The sequence below is a fragment of the Benincasa hispida genome, chromosome 8, assembly GCF_027475165.1.
Source record: "Benincasa hispida cultivar pf3 chromosome 8, pf3_genome.v1.1, whole genome shotgun sequence".
Classification (NCBI taxonomy): domain Eukaryota; kingdom Viridiplantae; phylum Streptophyta; class Magnoliopsida; order Cucurbitales; family Cucurbitaceae; genus Benincasa; species Benincasa hispida.
The window spans coordinates 12,739,389-12,760,970 of NC_143485.1; the positions used below are offsets into that span (position 1 = coordinate 12,739,389).

Below are 21,582 nucleotides of genomic sequence, written 5' to 3' on the forward strand. Positions count from 1 at the left end.
CTCTTTGTATAGGACGCCCCCGCTCGCATGTCCTCTACACGAATGATCAGGATCAGACCATCTGTGACAAGCCACAACACTTGTGCTATTCTACAAAGCGGGCCGCATCCGTAGTGTTACCAGGATAAGGTTTTCCTCATATATTCATATACTATAGACCATTTTGGTTATCATTTAAGACATGATCCACTTATATGTCACTACATACATGCTTAAGTTACATTAAGACAACCAGGGATTTTAAGTTTATTGGTTTATGGTAAAGTAAATAAAAAATCTAAATGTGCAAAGTCAAGAAGTGAAGTAACTATTATATATTATACATCACAAGCGTTCATACAAAAAAATATTTACAAACTATAGGACACGAGACTTTAGGGCACCAACCCCAACAAGAAGGAAGGTTGTTCTCTTAAAAAACCTTCAGTGGTAAGAGCCTTCGTAAATGGATCAACAACATTGTGCTCCGAAGCAATCTTCGTGACGATCCTCGTTGCACTATCTCCCGAATGAGATGATATTTGCACTCGATATACTTTCCTTTTCTGTGGCTTCAACACTCCTTGGAGTTTGCCACAACCACTATTATCACAATAAAGGGTGAAGGGGATTGACATATTTGGAACAACTTCCAAATTTATCAAAAATTTCCTAAGCTAGACAGCCTCTTTAGGGCTTCACAAGCAGCTACATATTCTACCTCTATGGTAGAATCAGCAATACATACTTGCTTGATACTACACCATACTATAGCTCCTCCCTTAGGAGTGAACACTAATCCTAATGTGAATTTCCTATAATTCTTATTAGTCTGAAAATCAGAGTCAATGTATCTTGTGAGGATTAAATCCTTAGGACAATACACGAGCATGTAGTCCCTCGTTCTCCTAAGATACTTGAGGATGATCTTAACCGTAGTCTAGTGATCAAATCTTGGATTGGATTGATATCTACTGACTATCCCTACTACATAGCAAATATTTGTCCTAGTATAGTACATAGCGTACATAAGGCTATCCATTACAGATGCATAGGGAAGTCGTCTCATTTCCTCGATTTATTTAGATGTCTTAGGACACTATTTCTTAAACAAGATTATTCCATGTCTAAGAGATAATAAACCCTTCTTGGAATTCCACATCAAATACCTGATAAGCATTTTTCGATATACGATGCCTGAGACAAGGCTACAATTTTGTTCATATGATCTCTAATGGTTTGGATTCATAGAACAAATTGTACTTCACCTAAATCTTTCATTTGGAATTGAGCAACCAGCCATTCCTTTAGATCAACTAGGAAACCTACATCATTCCCAATGAGTAGGATATCATTCACATACAATGCTAAGAAAGCTACTGAACTATTGATGATCTTCTTGTAGACATAGGGTTCATCAATATTTTAATCAAAATCATAAGACTTGATTTTAGCATCAAATAATATATTCCACGATCGAGATGCTTGTTTTAATACATAAATAGATCGATTAAGCTTACAAACTTTTCGATCTTGACCTTGTTTAATGAATCCCTCTGGCTGATTCATGTAGATAGTCTTATCAAGATTACCATTCAAAAAAGTAGTATTGATCTCCATTTTCCATATCTCATAGTCTATGTAGCAATGGAAAAGAGAATGAAAACAGACTTTAACATGGCAACAGGTGTGAAGTTTTATCATAGTCAACTCCCTCAATCTGGGTATAACCTGTCATATCCCCTCCCGAATTACCCTCTAAACACAAGAGGGGATGTGAGGACAGCAAATGTCAACTCTCTTATGACCTCTACTATCCAACTTGACTTGCTTTACTGAAAGAGTGCATTCAAACACACAGTAAATAACCAAGTGAACGACTCAACTTATACCATAACCATCATTGCAAACTTAGTTTACAAACTGGGACACTGATACCCCATCTATTGTTATTTATGATTACATGAAAAACCTAATATGAACAAAACCTAAAGTACTTAGCCTAACTGGTACTCTGATGTAGTGGCAGACTTGGCTCTCACAAGCAAGACACCTTGGAACCATGGAACTCTCCTGCTATCTATGGGGGAACAAAACAAGAAGATGTGAGCTGGGAACCTAGTGAGTGGTACTTTTATATGAACATAGGTTTTATCTTTGGAAATAATTTTTAAATACTTTAAGAAAGAAATATCAATTAAATAACTAGATCTTTGAGTAATTAAATAACAAAGACATGTTTATCAAATATCTCTCAAATATAACAAATCAAGTCATGTTGACAAATCTTGGAAACATATGCAAACCAATAAATAGCTTGATCATAAATCTTCTCAATTAAACCAGAGAATAAACTCATATAAAATTCCAGCAATCTAGGAAAAATCACACTAAACCCTATACGAAATTTATCCCACCTCATATGTACATGTCGACAATATTTGTCAGGCATACTCAAGTCCATTGACAATTTCCATCAGAACATGCTGACAATTCCCGTCAAACGTCTACGAAGTATGCTAACATTCCCAGGTACCTAAGCCAGTGGTTTGAAATCTACTTTCCTCAAATCCACAATGGAATAATAAAACATCATACTCTTTTGGTAAACCTTAGATAAAACATTTTTATCTAAATCATGCTTTTAGATTCATAAAACCAGATCATGCTTGAGTTCATTCATAAAAAATACTTACAATAATACTGTAATACCATAAGCATATATTCATAATTTAAAATATTTGAAAATAAAACCACTTACAGTAAGTCCAACTCCTTTTGAACCTCTAAGTTTGCTAACTTCACTTAAGGAAGACAACATCAACCCAATGCCAGGCAATGTTGGATGCATGGCAAGGCGGGGTGCATGCTACCTAGGCACTAGTACACATACAAGACCAACCTGATGGTCGTTTGGTGCTAGGCATGCGTGCAATAATGCATACAAGCAATGGCAGGTGTCAAGACACATGCTAAGTGCTAGACACATGAGGCTAGGCGGTAGCTCACACATAATACATCGAGCGTGTGGGGCAGCGCCAAGCTCAAGGCATCAGGTGCACTGATGGGTGTTGAGCGGGCAACACGCTAAGTGTACCACTAACCGCACGGTAAACTAGCGCTGGGTGCCAAGATGCTCGGTGATTGCGAGGCTGGTGTGTGCAAGGTGCCTGATGCGAGTGTTGAGGCCCACCAATAGCTTCACCTTTAGCGCCTAACTTCTTCAACCTCCAGCCAACAACCCTCCTTCAAACTTCCCTATTTTCCATACTGTTCCAACACTTAAATCTTCAATTCTAGGCCAAATTAATTCAAAATTCTTTCACATACCTCTTAAATAATATCTTAACAAGCTTAACTCCAAGTTTGAGCTTTTAATTTCTTATAAGAACTCAAAATCTTCCAAACTTTCTAGCTTGCTCCAATTTCTTCAAAACTCAAACCAACCTTAAGTTTTCTTCAAATTTCAGCATCTTCTTGGCCAAATTTCTTCATGGCAGACCTCGGTTGTCCTCCTTCTTGAATTCCCTAAAATTTGGTTAAAGATTTCCCTCTTTTTTTCCCAAGCCAATTATTGCAAACTGTTTCCATCTTTCGGCCTCCTATTTATACTCTCGATTGCATGGTCTTTTTGCCTAAGAACTTGATAGCTCCTACACTTATTTGGCACCTCCTCAACACTTGGTAACTTCTCCACTTGCCGCTTCATCCTACTAAAATGCACACAAAATGTGTGTTATTTGCCTTAGATTTAGGATTTTTTTAACATGTTTTTATCATATTTGACGTGTTTGCTGGTGATTTCCAAGATTTATGACCGAGAAGTGAATTATACTCAAAATAAGCCAAAAAGGACTAATTTAGCCTTAAGAGAATCAAAAACAAACAATGAACCAAAGGGAGTGAAGTAAAAAGAGGAAAAATGCTAATAAAGCCAAAGAGCAAAGGTCGTTGCAATGTTAGTCGTAGCATTGCAATGCTACGATGTGAAGTAGAGATATACACTAGAAAGCAATAGCTGCACTTGAGGAGGCAGCGTCGCAACACTACAAGTAGCATTACCATGCTACGACAAAATCAGACCAGTGTCGCAATGCTATGTCAGAGTGTCGCGACTCTGGCTTTCCTTATTTGAAAAATTAGTTAATTTTATAAGGATTTTGTTCCAAAATTTCGATCCTCTAATTATTTTCACACCTCTAAACATTGAGGGGGATGATTCTAACCTAGAGAAAAGAAATCCAAAACCTAATCTTGAGATCTAAAGAATGAGTTCTTGCCCATAGTAGAGAGTGAAGAAAAATTTTAGAGACTATTCAACTTCCCGACGTGCTAACATAGAGAAAGGTGGCAATTTCTACTAAAGGATGAGCATTCCGGATGAGGTTTTCTCTGATTCTTTATTTTTCTCTACTTGAATGCTATCAATTTTGTATGCGAATACATTTTTGAGAACCACGAGTGGCTAGACTCTTTTTTTTAGGGTGGTGTTGGATTTACATATGGATTTGAGTTAATACTTAGGAATTTTATGAAATTACATAACTTTTTATCTTTTAATGTCACTGGTTTTTAATTTATATTGATTAGCCATCAATAAATGCTAGATTGAATGTTCAATTCGGTAGGTTACATTTTAATCGACTAGTAACATTAAATTGCTATTAACCTATCACGTGCATAGTTAGGAGAGTAGTAAAAGTTAATGATGACAATGTTTAATGCAATGGGTTTTAATTTGATATCATGACGTTAGTTATCATTTAGGATTGAAAGAGAAAGAATTGTTTTCGAAAGATAATAATTCGGAATTTAGTTTCTAGACTTAGATAAATGGTATTGTTTAATTCCATGATTGATCTAAGTATTGTTCAATGAAGTATGTAATGAAAACCGACCCCCTAGAACACTCTTTAATTCTAAACCTATATTTGTTTGTCTTGTTTTATTGCAATTCAATCAAAACATCACTCAATTTGACTTTCCAATTAACTAGCTATAATCGATATGGTTCTAAATAGATAAGTAATAATTGTTTGTTTGATCTCTAAGGAGATACTTGGCCTCTTCAGCCATTTTAATATATTATAACTTGATCGTGTTCGCTTGCGCATTATTATTCACATTAGAAGTGTTCAAAAAACCCTCATGACCTGAAAATTGTTGAGTTTTATGTCCTAAAACTCGTGGTTTGTGAAAAAAATTAAACTTATTTTGAAAATTCAATAAGTTGTTATTGAATATATGAATTGCTTATTTCGTTTTAGAAATAAATCCAATAAACTAAAAGATCCATGACTATTACATGAATACTTGAACTTTATTTGGAGACATAAAAGTGGATCAGGTTCGAATAAATAGTCAAAATGGTCTATAGTATATGAATAACGTTGGGTGCCTTATTCTGGTAATACTATTGGATGCGGCCCACTCTGTAGTTGTTAGAAGGAGTTGTAAAGTGCTACAGACGAAGTGATCCTAATTCGTACATGTAATGAGACGAGGAGTGGGGACGTCCTATGTAATGAGTTTGCACAAGATCGGACCACAAAATAAGTCACTCTTATTTTACAATGTTGTTTACTGTTTAAGACTGACTCTTATTTTACAATGTTGTTTACTGTTTTGAACTCCTGTTTATTCGGGATTATACTTAGATTTTCATAGCTGAGGATTGGCTCAACAGCACTGGCTCAATAAACCTTTTTCAGGGGTAAGACTGGATAGATAGCTGGGGACATAGGATGCAAGATGGAATTCACTCCTACTCGCTTTTAAGGATAATAGAGAGGTTATTCCTTAAGTGTTGACTCTGAATCTTGAACAAAGAGCCCACCCTCTCATTGGCCCGAGAGAGACACGGTTTGATGATTGGATCACAAACCAATTGTTCATTAGAGGATTAATGAGATTTAAGGAACAAGAGGTAATCTCGGGGGTAAAATAGTCATTTGACCCAGCCGTTATTACGAATAACTATGAAAGGTTAACTTACTAATCATTGTTATATCGAGTGGACACAATATATCTGCAGTGAGGGGAGTGCAACTCTGGGGTTTAATGGAGTGACCCAGTAATTAACGAATAGGGGTTAATTCGGTGTAAAGAGTTTAGCCAATTAATCTCGGATCGTTGGAGCCCATGATCTAGGTCCACGAGGTCCCTCTACTAGCTCACAAATGGATTGGCCTTAGAGTAGTGTGATATGTTGATTTGCAAACATTCAAATTAGAATTAAGAGAATTAGTAATTATATGTGATATAATTATACGTTTAATTTTGAAATTAAATAAAATTGGAGAACAATTAATATTTAAATTTGATTTAAATATTAAATTCATGAATAGGGATTCATGATTGTGGAATTAGTGTTAAATTAATTTAATATTTGATATTGAATTAATTAGAATTAATTAAATTGTTTAATTAATTATTTATTATTAATTTTATTAGAAAATTAATTATTGAATTAATTTTGTAAAATTAATAAAGATTTCATTTTTTGAAAATAAAAAATTGATTTTAGAAATCAATTAGAAAATCAAAATTGAAAAAGAAATGGAAAATGAAAAATCCCAAAAGTGGGATTTTTCCACTTTTCATTCAAGAAGCTCACACACATTCCACCATAGTTTTCAGTCATTAATCCAAGCATGAGTTGAAATTCATGCAACAATGGCTCTTGCATGATTATCATGCAATATATAATGAAGAATCTCAGTGGAACTGAGCATGCATTTGGGTGGATTAAGCTGAAAATCTTCAAAGGTTGAAGGTAGGTTTGGAGCTGGAAAAACCAGAACCTCTCCTTCTTGTTCCCTCAATTCAAACTTATTTTGAGTCCCACAACTTAATCTAAGGCACCTAGAGGATAGTAGGGAAGCCCTTGTGATGGTTCACAAACTGATTTGGAGAAGATTTTCCGCTGGAATCGTGATTTAAGTGTTTCTTCAAAGGAATGTCATAAAACCCTCTTATTAGTTTATGAGCATGCTTAATTCAAAGCCAAAATTGATGAATTAGAATGCTTAATAATCTATTTTTCCTCCGCTGCATGTTTTCTAACTCTAACAAAAAAAGATCAATCCAACCCAACCCATGTAGTTTGGGTTGGGTCATCAACTCATTTAGGTTGGGTTGAGTTCAAATAAATAAAAATTTTGTGAGTTGGGTTGGTTCATGGGTTCACCTAAAATAACCTAAACCATCCCGAACTTATTGTTAACTTTAATATATATATATATATATATATATATATATATTTATTCAAGTTTTTTTTTTTTTTTTGATAATTTATTCTCCAATAACTCCTAAAAATAGTTTTTTAGCACTTTGGAAAGAAGAATTCATTATATAAATTGAAATTATGTTTAAATATTAATTCAATATATGAAAATAATTAAATCACATTTTAATTCTTATTAATATCTTACTTCTTTCTTATAACATAAATTTAAATAAATAGCTCGATTAATCCGAACCAACCCAACCCGAATTTTTCATGGTTAGGTTGGGTTGAGTTCATTTTTTAATAAAGGTTATTTGGGTTGAAGAAATTAACAAACCAAATAATTGGGTTAGGTCTAAAAAGTTCTTCAACCCAACCCAACCCAGCTCACGAAAACTCCTGATTCACATCAAGCTTTTGGCGTCGTTGTCGGGGATCAAAATAACGATTTTTTTCTTACTATTCAAGAATTGGAGAAATTTTAGACTAGGGCTTATTTTTATGCTAACTTTGTTGGAGTTTTCTTTTGTGCATGCCCCGTGATAAGAACATGCCTCTTTTACCTCTTGATCCTGAGATTGAACATATGTTTAGGAGAAACCATAGAAACAAGCAAGAAGTGGAAGAACTCATGACCGAAGAATCAGAGAAGGTCATTGATAGCACTAGAAATGTGCTATCTTTTCTTGCTTAATTCAAGGTCGTTAAGTTACTTAATAAGTTTTAATTGATTACTTTGTAGAAATCAAGTGCACAAGCGATCAAGTTAAGTGTTCGGATCAAAAGACACTAAGATGCCCAAGATAGCACCAAATTGAACAAATTAAGGAAGAGAGCCGTGAAAACAGCATCCTCAGCCCAGTCGGAGCATCGCAACGCTCGATCTGAGAGTTGCATAATGCTGAAAGGTAGTAACATCGTTCGGAGGGGAGGCAGGGTAGCGTTGCAACGCCATCCACAACATCCCACGCTACAACGCAAAGTGGATTTCCAAGACTGCAGGTCAGCGTCGCAATGCTATGTGTAGTATCGGGCGACGCTACCTTGATTCTTATAAATAAACCCCTCGGCCCCTAGGTCAAAATATACGAAAAATTCCCTTCTTCTTCAGGCCGTGAGCGTTGCCAACACTCTTTTAGTTCTGTTTTTGTCCCTTTTTCTTTAGTTTCTTGTAATAAGTTCTTCCCCCTTGCCAATTTCATTGAATTCGAATGTGTTTAGTGGCTAAAGGGTAAGAACTTAGCTTGGGTTTGTTAATTTAATTTAATTCCAATTTAATTCTTGAGACTAGTTTTGTAATTCTGTGAGTTTTATTGTGAATCTTATGAAATTTATCTTGAGCATATTCTTCAATTTTCGTGTATGGGATAATCTGATAAATTAGCTAATGCATGTTAAATTGATTACTCTAATTGGCCCTATTTGTAATCGTTAAGTAGTTGTCACCTAAAAGCATGAGTTAAGTAGGTTTGTTGTGTTAATTTGGGATTCTAATTAGCAAGCATTTACTTTCTAACTTAGATAAATTTCAATCAATTAATTAGTCTGACGATGGAAACTGATTAATTGGCTTAGTTTTGCCTTGAATCTTAATGCCTGTTGATTAATTGATTGGTTAAGGATTCTTGTTTTTCTCTTAATCAACTTGATTTTATGTATTACTGGTTAGGATTTTAATCAAGTAGGCTAAGTTTTTAATTCAAATAATCTCGCGCATATTTTGAGTAGTCTATGATAGAATTAATGAGGAATGGATTAAATTATAATTACCCAAGCTAAGTGTTTGTTTGATTGATAATTTTCATAAATATTACATTTCACAATTTTCGCTTTCACAATTTATTTTAACAATTTTCACTAACCCCACCCCCTTTTGGTTACTTCCTACAAGTTCTAACTTTTGAGGAGTCCATATTTGGCTTTCTGTGGTTCGACCCTTGACTTGCTACTTATACTACTAGTTAGTATAAAGGGTTTTGTCGGTGCATAAAAATTTATTTGCACGACCGTCTTTCGGGAGCAACACCGTAAGATACGGTCTGTCAAATTGGCGTCGTTGCCGGGGAGCCAACAAAATCCTTATCCTTGCTAATCAATTTTCTCTTTTGGTGAATGACCTATACTCCCAAGGATGCTAGACAATTGTACTTTGCAAAAATCTCTAGGGAGGAGCATATAATTAGAAGAGAAAGAAGACAGCAAGCTGCTCTTGAAAACTAGATTCGTGTTGAAGACACATTTGAAGAAGACGTCCCTGAAAATTTCCCAGTAATGGTCGTACGAGAAAAGACCCTCAAGGAGCTTGCAACCCCTAACTTCACTCAGCAGCCCTTGTGCATTGCCTATCCTAAGACAACAGGTAACTTTGAACTTAAATTTGGCTTAACTCACTTACTGCCTACCTTTTCTAGTCTATAGGGTGAAGACCCGCACAAACATTTGAAGGAATTCTATTTCGTGTACAATAGAATGAAACCCAATGGGGTGACCCAAGAACATATCAATATGAGGGCATTTCCTTTTTCATTGAAGGAGGATGCCAAGGAATGACTCTATATTCTTTCGCCTAGAAGCATCACGTCCTGGGAAGAACTACAAAGACAATTCTTGGACAAATTCTTTCCAGCATCCCGAGCTACTTGCATCAGAAAGGAAATTTACAACATTATGCAGTTCGATGGAGAGACCCTTCATGAGTATTGGGAACGATTCAAAAAGACCTGTGCCAAGTTCTCCCATCATCAGATCTCAGACCAACTCTTGATCCAGTACTTTTATGAGGGACTGATGCAGACTGACAAAAGTAGCATAGATGCAGTTGCAAAAGGAGCCTTAGTCAATAAAATCCCAACTGAGGCAATGAACCTGATAACTACTATGGCAGCAAATTCTCAACTGTTTGGAACTAGAGCTGCAGTTAGTGTAAAGTCCGCCAATGAGGTAAGTGAACTTAAGAAAGAAATATCTGAGTTAGTTTCTGTTGTGAAACAGTTGACAAAAATGGAGATTGGACAGCTCGCTACCATTTGCCAAGTATGTCATGAAACTGGCCATTCAGCTGATATTTGCCCAAGTGCTCTACAAGGAGTAATTCTTGAGGTGAATTTCGTTGAAGGCTATAATTATAATGGGCAAAACAGACAACTGGACCCATTTAGTCAGGCCAACAATTCTGGGTGGAGAGACCACTAAAACTTCAAATGGGGAGGACAGAATGAGCAGACACAACCTAATCATGGAGCTTTTTCTGGTTTGGGTATGTCCTTGGAAGACATTGTTAAAAGTCTTACTGACAACTCTTTTAAATTTCAATAGGATACACAACATTTTCAGCAAGATACAAAGAAAGCCATTGAAGCTTTGGGGACCCAAGTTTCATAGCTAGCCACCTCTATGAGCAAATTGGAAAGACAGTTTGGCAAACTTCCGTCCCAGCCTGAGTCAATTCTTAGAGAGAATGTTAGTGAAATCACATTAAGAAGTGGCAAGGAGTTGGAGCCACCTGTTGAGTCAGTGAAAGATCCGGAATTAGAGAAACCAGAAATTCCTTCTTCAAATCAAACCGTTTTGCCACCACAAAACAAACAGGGAGTATCTTCTCAACCTTATCCTTCTTTAGATGCATATGTACCTAAAGCCCCTTTTCCTTCCAGGCTTTCTAAGCCAAAGGAAACAGGTGCAAACAAGGACAAGGAGCATTTAGAGATGTTTAGAAGGGTTGAGATAAATATTCCTCTCCTCGATGTCGTCAAGCAAATTCCTAAATATGCCAAATTTTTGAAGGAACTCTGCATGAGGAAAAGAAAAGCCAAGGAAAAAGAGAGAATGGTCGTAAGTCAATCCGTATCTGTGATCCTACAGAAAAAACTTGTTAGAAAAACAGAAGGATCCAGGTATGTTTTCTCTCCCTTACATCATAGGCAAAAAGAGAATTGATAGGGCCATGCTAGATTTGGGTGCATCAATAAATGTTATGTCTTATTCAATTTATCAAGAATTAAAATTAAAGGACTTAACCGAAACTAAAGTTGTCATACAATTAGCAGATAGGTCCTTTATTCACCCATTAGAAGTCATAGAGGATGTCCTAGTTCAAGTCAATGAGTTGCTTTTTCCTGATGATTTCTATGTCCTTAAGATGGAAGAGCCCACATCCATCTCATTTGCATTAATCTTGCTTGGGTGGCCTTTTATGAAGACGGCTAAGTTTTAATGCAAATGAGATAGACTCCAGTTATTCAGACGTGCCCTTTGATTTAATGACGATTGCAGGAAGAGTTTTGATGTGATAAAGAACGCCTTGTCGTGCACTCCAGTTGTCCAGGCTCATTGAGACCTTCCTTTTAAGATCATATGCAATGCGAATGACCATGCTGTGGGAGCAGTGTTGGGGCAGAAGATCGATAAGAAACATCACGTCATCTACTATGCTTCAAAGACCCTCAACCTAGCCTAGTACAGCTACACCACGAGGGAAAAGGAGTTTTTAGTTGTTGTTTTTCCTTTAGAAAAATTTTGCTCTTATATTTTTCTGACCATGCTACTCTATGCTACGTGATGTCAAAGAAGAAGTCCAAGCCTAGATTGTTAAGGTGGGTTCTTCTTCTTCAGGAGTTCAACCTGAAACTCCAAGATAGAAAAGGATGCGAGAATGTCATTGCCGATCACCTAGGATTGTAGCAGAGGGAGGTTGACTCAGTTTTGATGGAGACTTCCCTGACCACACTTTGATGCAGGCAGATGGTATTTCTTTGACTCTATAGTACGCTAACATTGTGAATTACTTGACCATTGGTAAGTTCCTGCATGGGATGAATAAACATAGGCAACATAAAATTAAAAGTGAGTTAAAAATTTATGTTTGGGAGGATCCTATTCTGTGGAAGTTTTTTTCAGATCAGGTAGTTAGGAGGTGTGTCCCAATGATGAGTTCTTTTCTGTTCTTGAATTTTGTCATAAGCATGCATGTGTTGAAACCCAAGAGAACTGCCAAAAAAGTCTTAGATTCTAGTTTATATTCGGACACACTATTTAGGGATACATATTTTGTTTGCAAAACTTGTGAGCGGTGTCAGAAATATGGAGGCTTGTCCCATAGGGATGAGATGCCACAATTCCCTATACTTTTTTGTGAGATATTTGATGTTTGGGGGATTGACTTTATGGGACCTTTTCCTTATTCTTGTGGGTATAACTATATTTTATTAGCAGTGGACTATGTTTCCAAATAGGTGGAAGCAAAGGCCACAATTACTAATGATGCTAAAGTGGTTGCAAGTTTTTTGAAGACTAACATTCTCAGCAGGTTTGGCTTCCCTAAAGCAATCATCAGCAATCAGGGATCACACTTTTGCAATAGGGTCATTGCATCCTTGTTTAAGAAGTACGGTGTCCAACATCATATTGTCACCCCATATCACCCTAGACTAATGGGCGGGCAGAGGTGTCCAACAGGGAAGTAAAGACAATTTTAAAAAAGGTAGTCAACCCAAGAAGAAAAGATTGGAGCCTCCGGCTTGATGACGCTCTATAGGCCTTCAGGTCAGCTTTCAAAACTCCTATTGGAATGTCCCCTTACCGGATGGTCTATGGTAAGGCTTGTCATCTTCTAGTTGAAATCCAGCACAGGACTTATTGGGCTATCAAGAAGTGTAACTGTGACTTAGAGGCAGCTGGGGAGGCCAGACTTTTACATCTTCAGGAGTTGGAAAAGCTGAGGTTATAATGTTTTGATAATTTCTTGATTTATAAGCAAAAAGCGAAGGACTTTCATGACAAGATGCTTGCACCCAAGGAGTTTCAGGTAGGGCAAAAGGTATTCCTTTATAACTCTCGACTGAAATTTGTGCCTGGTAAACTCCGGTCCAAGTGGATTGGGCCCTTTGGTGTTTCTCAATTTTATCCTTATGGTGCATTAGACATTGTTATTCTTGAGACAGGAAAAGTCATCAAAGTCAATAGGCACAGGTTAAAGGTCTTCCATGATGGCGAGTCTTTGGATTGCTTAGACATTGCCTACCGGTTGGACTCGCCGATTTACATCTGAAACGAGCCATCACGATCAAGCAACTGACCATAAACATTTGCGTTACCTAGAGGCAACCATGATTTAAATTTACTTGCTTTCTAGGATTAGGTTTCAAATCATTATTTTTTTCTTTTTTTATTTTTCTCATTTATTGAACCTAATTCTTTCTGTTATTCTTGTTTGTAGGATTTTTTAGAATAAAAAGGAGTTGAGTAGAGTGCCCTACATCCTTCCTTCACCTCATTGTTCAGGGGATTTAAAAAATAACTTCAAGCTCCCAACTGTAACTACCGAGACAAACTGTCCTATCTCAACCCGCAGAGTTATATATCCAACCTCTAGCTACTACCAGGAACTAGTTCCCTCTAAAGAAAAAAAAACGTGGTTAGTGGCCCTTGAATCAAGTATCAAAGTAGAATCGCCATTTTTCACTAAGCAAGTTTCCGAAACTAGTAAATCATATTTACCTTCTTTGGTTTTCTTCTTCTTAGCGAAATATTTTGGACAATTCGTTTTGCAGTGCCCATCCTGGTTGCAATGAAAAAGGTTCCCTTTGCAACCTTGGTCTTCTTGCCCTATTCTTGCCCTTCTGGACAAAAACTATAGGGGTAGCTTTATTCCACTTTCTATTTTTCTTCTTTTCCATTTCTTTGTGCCAGAGGAAGAACGCACAGATTTAGTCCCAAAAGTAGGACCTCTTGGAAATTTTTTGAGGAACTGACAACATTTTCCTCCCCATACTGTTCTTTGACTTTCATCAAGGACTCGTAAGTCTGCAATTCATTGAAAAGGGTGGTAAGATTGCTTTCTTGTTCAATACAATATTGTTGCGAAACTATGGGAAACTCTTTGGAAGAGTCTCCAAAATAAAGTTTACCTAGCTAGACTCGTCTATCACAACCCCATCCATCTCCGCCACGTTGATGTGGACCATTATATTAAGGACATACTCCCTAACATATGATCCCTAGTTCATCCTATGCTTGAGGTGTGTGAACGATTGCCCAAACATCTCATCCAGTGACTCCATGATCTCGCGTGCAGTGATTATGGTCTCATGCTTTTTGGCCAAGACTTTAGTTAAGCTTTCCAAAATGTAGACTTAGGCCTTGTCATTGGCCTCCTTAGTCCACCTGTCATGGGCATCACGAACATTTCGTGATACTGCAGGTCTAGGAACTGGGGGACATTCCTCCATCGGGACAAAGGTCGTCAATGTCCAAGACAATGTTTATCGTTGCCAGTCAGTTTGTCAGCACCAAGTAATGTAATAACAGTTCTAATCATAATTATAAATGTGCTAAAACAAAATAAATTATTTATATTAGATATTTTCGCAAAACTCATTTAATTCAATCAAATTTAGCAAAATTTCAAAGAACCCTAATATCATTTAATTTTGCAATGATACTTCAATTATTTAGAATAAATGCCACTTCGAGGTGAACAGCTACTCCTTCACTGAATTGAGGCACTCTCAACCAAATATTATACCAGAATAACTCTTATTCCTATAATACTTAGTTACCACTGATTTGGTCAAGAAATCATTAATTTCCTTAATGTTTTCCTGTAAGTGTAATCCTCCATTTTCAACCCTATAGCCCCGCCCTAATAAGCCTGCCTCAAGGGAGGACAAGAGTGGTGCAATTAACTATAATAATTTTATCCATTTCTAGAGTTCTCTCTATCCCTTTCCATGCAAACACCTTCCTAAGAAGGATGCTCTCAAGATGCCATAAGGCCGAGCATGGAGAAACATTATGAACTAATGAAGTGTTGGGATTGGTATCCTAATTCTCACGGAGTCTCGTAGTTTGTAAACTGTACACATTGTTATGAATAAAATAAGAGTTATTTTATTTGACAATTACTCATATCCAATAAACAAAACTCCATGGTTATTGTATGAAAGCTTAAGCATGTATATGAGATATACTAGATGATCATACCTTAAGTGATAATCTAAAAAGGTCTGTAGCATAATTGTTGTGATGTATGAGATACATCAAGTGGAGGATTAAAGTAATATGATTTACATTAAGTATCATAAAATAGAAAAAAGAACTATGGTTTATATGTTTCATGAGATGAAATATTAAAACTATAGGTTATAAATATAATATGGTAAGTTGGTTATCATATATATTTATAATAATATTAATTATTTAATAATTATCTCTTTTTCTCAATAACCAATTGAGTGGGAGGTTATTGGTGGTTTTATGGTCACCGTGAGATAAAAGGAAAAAAAATCCTGAATTTAGGAGAGTTGCCACTTCCGGAAAGAAACTCACGGAAAGACTATCAAGTGAAATGGTTTCACTAAACGATAGCTCATAGAGAGACTAAACGATCGTGGAGTGTTACTATATGATAGTTTACTCAAGTGGTCATGGCTAAACAATCATAGGACATTGTCTATATGATAGGTTGCCTTCTTCTACACGATTGAGCATTTCGTCTATATGATAGACACTTCTCATCTCCCACTTGCTCAACCATCTACACGATTGTTGTTCCTCTAGTCTCTTCCTTTAACCAAATCCATACAAAACCCACAACTCTTGGATTCTCACATCGAGAATACCAAGGTAACCATTATGGTGGTGCCCTCACTCAGCTCGATTGATATCGAGATTTTGGAGGTCGTTCGTTATGTGTTCGCATTGTTCATGTGGTGGTTGCGTTGATCGTGCTGTGTTGCGGTCGTTGTGTTTGAGCGTTCGTGTATTGCTGTCTTGGAGACTGAATGAGCGTTTGTGATCGAGCAAGTTTGAAGAATGAGTCTTCAAAGATATGTATACTTTATCCCTTGATCTCATCTGTAAGCATGCTGTAATTTCGTATTGTGCATGACCTGTTAGTTTTCGTTTGTATACTGTAATTGTGTATGTTCAATTTCGAATGGAATTTGGAAAATCCTTCCGCTACTCATGGAAATCCTCATGTCTGATTTACTAAGACCTTAGAATGTGTTAGACACACATTCTTTTCCCATTTACTATAAACACTTTCTCCATTTACCTTGATATTGACCTATACAAATACCTTTCTAAGAGAGGATATGCCCAGGACATCACGAGACCGAGCATAGGTCTCATAATGTGAACTTTTAAGGAGAGTGCGAATGGAAAAATGACATACCATAGACATTTTTTTTCTCTCACTAAGTGTTTTAAAACTAGGGTTAATTCTACTTAGGTAAATCCAAATAATAATTTATCTAAGTTATTGTTAAGTTGGCCTAATGTATATATTGGATAATTTACGATATATGATTACTATTTACTAAACACTTTATTAAGCATGTATTGTATGTATATAAAATATTTGACTAATTCACTTCCCAGGTCGGTTCTCAAGTAGGGATGTTCCCTTTTGGTTAACTTAAGTACCTCAATCCTAGACAGAATCTTCCTTAGAAGGTCCCTTATAGGCAAACATTTTATAAATTAATCTTCTATTTTGCTCATTTTAATCCTCTTGAAAGAAAATAAAAATTTAACCTATTTCTAATCATATTAGAAATATTTTATCATAAAGTCTAATTATCTAATTTTAAACAATTTAAAAATTAATTAAAACTCTATGTTCGCATGCAGCTCTAAATTATATATTTTATTGTCTAATTCATTAAACATATAGCTTTTATATTTTAATGATTTAAAATCTATAACATGCATCTGAATGACATAATAAATACAACTATTATATTTATCTAGGTAATGTCATGCTCAATGCATCATTGATTTTCACTGACATACATATATAACATTTATATTAAACAATTAATGAACTATATAGTAAGCATGTTTTTAATCATACATTAAAAATAATATAATACTTATATTATTATCATGAAAACTATATAACATACATTATGTATGTGCATACTTTAGGAATAACCTAAACTTTAAATATAACAATTATATTTAAATATGATGCATGATTATGTTTAACCTATGGTGGAGTTTTAAATCTATATGGCATACAATATGCAACATGTAAATAATATAAGTTAAACAAAAATCACATGCATATTAAACTATATTATAAGCATTCAGAGACCGATATTTAGCACCCTAAACAAATAATTGAATTAATATAATCAAATTATAATAATTAATTATAAAACAAAATAATTACAAGAAGAACAGGAAAAACAACACTGTCGAGGCTCGAACCCATGAACAGAACGTCGTGTGCGTGCCTCTGATATTCAAAGTGTCACAACATTGTACCTTAGCGCTGCGGTAATATGGAAAAAAACCTTTCATCATGCCTCCTATCGGAGCGCTGCAGTGCTTTTCCCAAAAACACTTAGAAATCTACAGTATCTCCTATGCTTTTCGATGTTTTCCACAACAAACCAAGCAACATGAACGATCCGGACAACAAATTACTGACTCGATAACAAAATTAAACGTCCAAAATAACCGTCATTACAATTTGATCAAATCAAATAGTAGTTTGAATCTAAGTGTTGAATACTGAAATTATCTATTATGCAAAATCTAAAAATAAATTCCACAATATTCATCACATAAAATTGTACAGAATTTCACCCACTAAAATCAATTTTGATTTCCTTAAACCAAAAGCAAAAAAAAAAAAAAAAAAAAAATCAATGGCTTTAAGACCAATTGAAGTGATAGAATCCCAATGTGGAAGCATTTAATCGCTTTTCTCTTTGAATTGGGAAGGGAAAAACTTAATTGATTTTATAGAAAACTAAGAATAAGCATGCTTTAGAAAGAATTTATGGAATTTGAGAGAAAATACCTTTTGAAGAACAATTCTCTAGAAAATTCTTAAGCCTTCTTCTCTGTGCAAAGGTCCCAAGATCACGAACAGATAATCACCACCAGTAGATTTCTCAACTATTTTCAAGGAAGATCAATTGGATTGTGAATCCAAATTGCCAATGAATGAAAGAATTTGTGACAGAAAATTTTTCTATGAGAGATTGAGTGAGTATTGATAGAAAAGGGGAATTGTGAATCTCTACCTTGGTTTTTGTTCTGTATCAATATATCGAACAAAACCAATATTACTTCCCCCGCCCCAATTTGTTTAACTATATATATATATATATATATAATTCATTGATTAACAATTAATTAATATATAAATATCACATATTTATTAATTATGCATTTAAATCATATAAAAATGCATTTCTCTCTCTTAACCTATAGTTTTAATATGAATCCAATTTATATTAAATTATTATTTGAATCTTATTCAAATATTACACTCCCATATCATATAGTTTTTATTATAAATCATATTTATAATTAACTATATACAATAATGTCCCATTATACATTATATTTTATGTTAATGCTTATTAATATACAATTCCTTCAAATAATTTGAACAATTCAAATTATTCAAGAACTATGATCCTTGTTTTACTATTAGTGAGCTAGCAATGAGCTTAATGGACTTACAAATTAGAAGCCCCAATGACTTGAAGTTAAATTAATTAAACTCTTTAATTAATATAATTAACATTCACTAACTGTGTGTCATTCCATTAAAGTCCCACAGCTACACTCTTCGTAGATATATTTTTATGTCCATGGATATTACCAACTATCAATAAACCGATCAGTCACAAATTGCTCGTAATTACAAGTGGATTAAAAATACCATTTTGCTTCTGTAGTTACTTCTTTCTCCTTAAGTCCCACTAATCCTTTAATGAACAATTTGTTTATGGATCCCTCTCAAACCAATGAGAGGGAGGGGCCCCTTGTTCAAGACCCAAAGTCAGCACTTAAGGGAGCAATTCATCTACTTTCCTTTAAGACGAGGAGTGAACTCCATCTTATGTAGTTGTGTTTCTAGTTCCCTACTCAGATAAATCCCCGAAATGATAGGCTTATTGAGTCGACGACTCAGGCCACTCTCACTCATACAAATCAAAGGATTGTCCTCATGGACAAGAATCCATAACTCACTTAGGATTAAGATCAAGTTATCTATGGTCATCCTATGAAATGTTAGTCTCTTCAAATAACGGTGTTATAAAGAGAGATTAATCATTTCTTGGTTCGGTCTTATACCAACTCTTTGTCAGAATACCTTCACTCACATGTCTCCACATGAACGATTTAGATCAAATCGTTTGTAATACTTATAACTCTTGTAACATTTACAAAGTGGGTCGTATCCACCAATGTTACAAGGATAAAATGCCCAACCTTATCCCTATACTACAGAACTTTTAGGTTATTACTTGAACATAATCCACTTGTATGTCTACCACATACTATTTAAGTTACATTAAATAACCTATGATATTAGTTTATTGGATTGAGTTAATGCAATCTAAATGTTGAATAAAATACTTCTTATTTTATTAAATAAATAATTTATTATTTGCAAAATACAAACTACAAGATCCACGAGATTTAGGGCACTAGTCCCAATAAACTTCACATGACAGCAACGGTGAAAATTTAATTAAAAAAAAATATGACCTGCAAAACAAGAAGAATTTGGGCACTGGTGTGGTACTTGCAACAATGCCTCTGCTGCTTAAGTCGATAAGAGGCTTTAAGTTGTAGTAAGACTTTTAGGGATGAAAATGAACTTACTTCTTTTGAAGTTATAATGATGTATTTATAATGAAACTCTGACCTAAGACATCCATATCATGGTTTTCAAGTCACATTAGGTTAATTCTTGAGCCAAATGGGTTAGAACATATATTTAGTATGCCACATTCATCAAATGGGAAAGATTGGCATCAACCTCAACCTCAGTCAAGGCCAATGTCAAGGAGACCATTTGGGCTTTTAACCCATACTATTCTTCTTCGCAAGTCCCAAATAAGGTCACATCATGCCCCATTCATCAAATGGGGAGGGTCGACTTCAGTCTCATCCTTGATCGAGATCGAAGCCGAATGGATCAGTTTGGGTATGGCCTAAACTCCCCTTCTCTTAGCTTAATTAGGCCCTAGTGTATGGCTTTCTAGCTCGATTTTCATCATATGTTTGAACAGCCCCATCAATCACTATTGCCACATGTCACAATTTTACTTGTCAAGTATGCCACGTTTCATTATTCAGGTATATGTCTCATCAACCCAAAATGCAATAATTGAGATGTCACATCACTACTGTGTCAATCTCAACACTATGTGTATCTATTTAATTCGACTATATTCATCAACTTCATTTGTCACATAGGATTGTTTATGATCAAATTTCTTTTTCTATAACTTTCGTTTTTCAACTCCATTTTAAGCAGGATTCGTCAAATTTGTCTCTTATTAAATTCTACACAATAAATAGCCTGAAACATCTTAATAATACTGTATATGTCTGATTATTATCATCAAAACAAATTATATACTTGAAAGTTCCTAAGCCTAAATAATTGTAAGCTTTAAACATAACAATTGTCACAGATTAAAACAAAAAAAAAAACAAAACAAAACAAAAGCATTTGAAGACAAATAGATTGAAAAGAAAAAATCATCTTTGTTAATCAAAATGACATACAAGATGTGGATCACTGTCACATCAAATCCTTATTATCAATGCTATCACAATGTAAAATACCTTTTTAGAGTGCATTATAATCTTTTTGAGTGAAAAAGATGATTAGGTTTGATTTGCCACATATAAATAGGCATTTATTTATTGGAAAGAAAAAGTATTCAATAGTAAACAATTCCATAGTATAGCCAACTTTAGAGAACATACACATCTCCAATCAAATAATTAGTCTGATAAAGCCTACCTTTATAAATCATTCTCAATATTATACTTCTTAAATTATAAACAAATATTTCTTTTTGTTAACATACTGATAATGAGGTTTTAAACTTGGAATTGGTTGGAGTACCTCGAATCTATTATATGGTGCTTTCAAATGATCAAATATGTGATCTCCCTAACTATCAACGAGTTAGGATCTAGGGACGGCGCACCCTAATGAGGGTTTGGGAGCATTGTCCCTAAAACCTATTTAGAATTCGATATGACATATTTAATTATTTATAATTATTTACAATTATGACCCTAGATTTTACAAAAATGCACTATAAAACTCTCTAACTCTAGAGGTACTATTATTCTGTATTGTGTAACATTTTTTCTAATAAATTTGTTCTCTCTCTGTCTCGTGAATGTAGTTAACACACTATTAGTGAACCACATAAACTTGTGTATCAATTTTCTCTAATTTTTTACGTTTTCTGTATTCTTTACTTGTTGATTTTGTGATAGAATTATTTAGACATAAACTAATTTTGGAGGCAGGAGCTATGTAATTCAATAACTAATTAACAAAATTCACAGGGACTTGAATATGGGAGTAAACCCAA

The 21,582-nt window shown here is 34.9% G+C and overlaps 2 long non-coding RNA genes across 2 annotated transcripts; both read right to left on the bottom strand.

Moving 5' to 3' along the window:
* Positions 1-1,844: 1,844 nt before the first annotated feature.
* Positions 1,845-16,734, bottom strand: LOC150034368 (uncharacterized). The gene is made up of 3 exons (XR_016531391.1): positions 14,113-16,734; positions 13,703-14,008; positions 1,845-2,059 (listed from the first exon to the last, which is right to left on the bottom strand). It is a non-coding gene; the product is annotated as an uncharacterized LOC150034368 (long non-coding RNA).
* Positions 16,735-17,258: 524 nt separating this feature from the next.
* Positions 17,259-18,288, bottom strand: LOC150034369 (uncharacterized). The gene is made up of 2 exons (XR_016531392.1): positions 18,021-18,288; positions 17,259-17,486 (listed from the first exon to the last, which is right to left on the bottom strand). It is a non-coding gene; the product is annotated as an uncharacterized LOC150034369 (long non-coding RNA).
* Between the last annotated feature and the right edge of the window lie 3,294 nt (positions 18,289-21,582).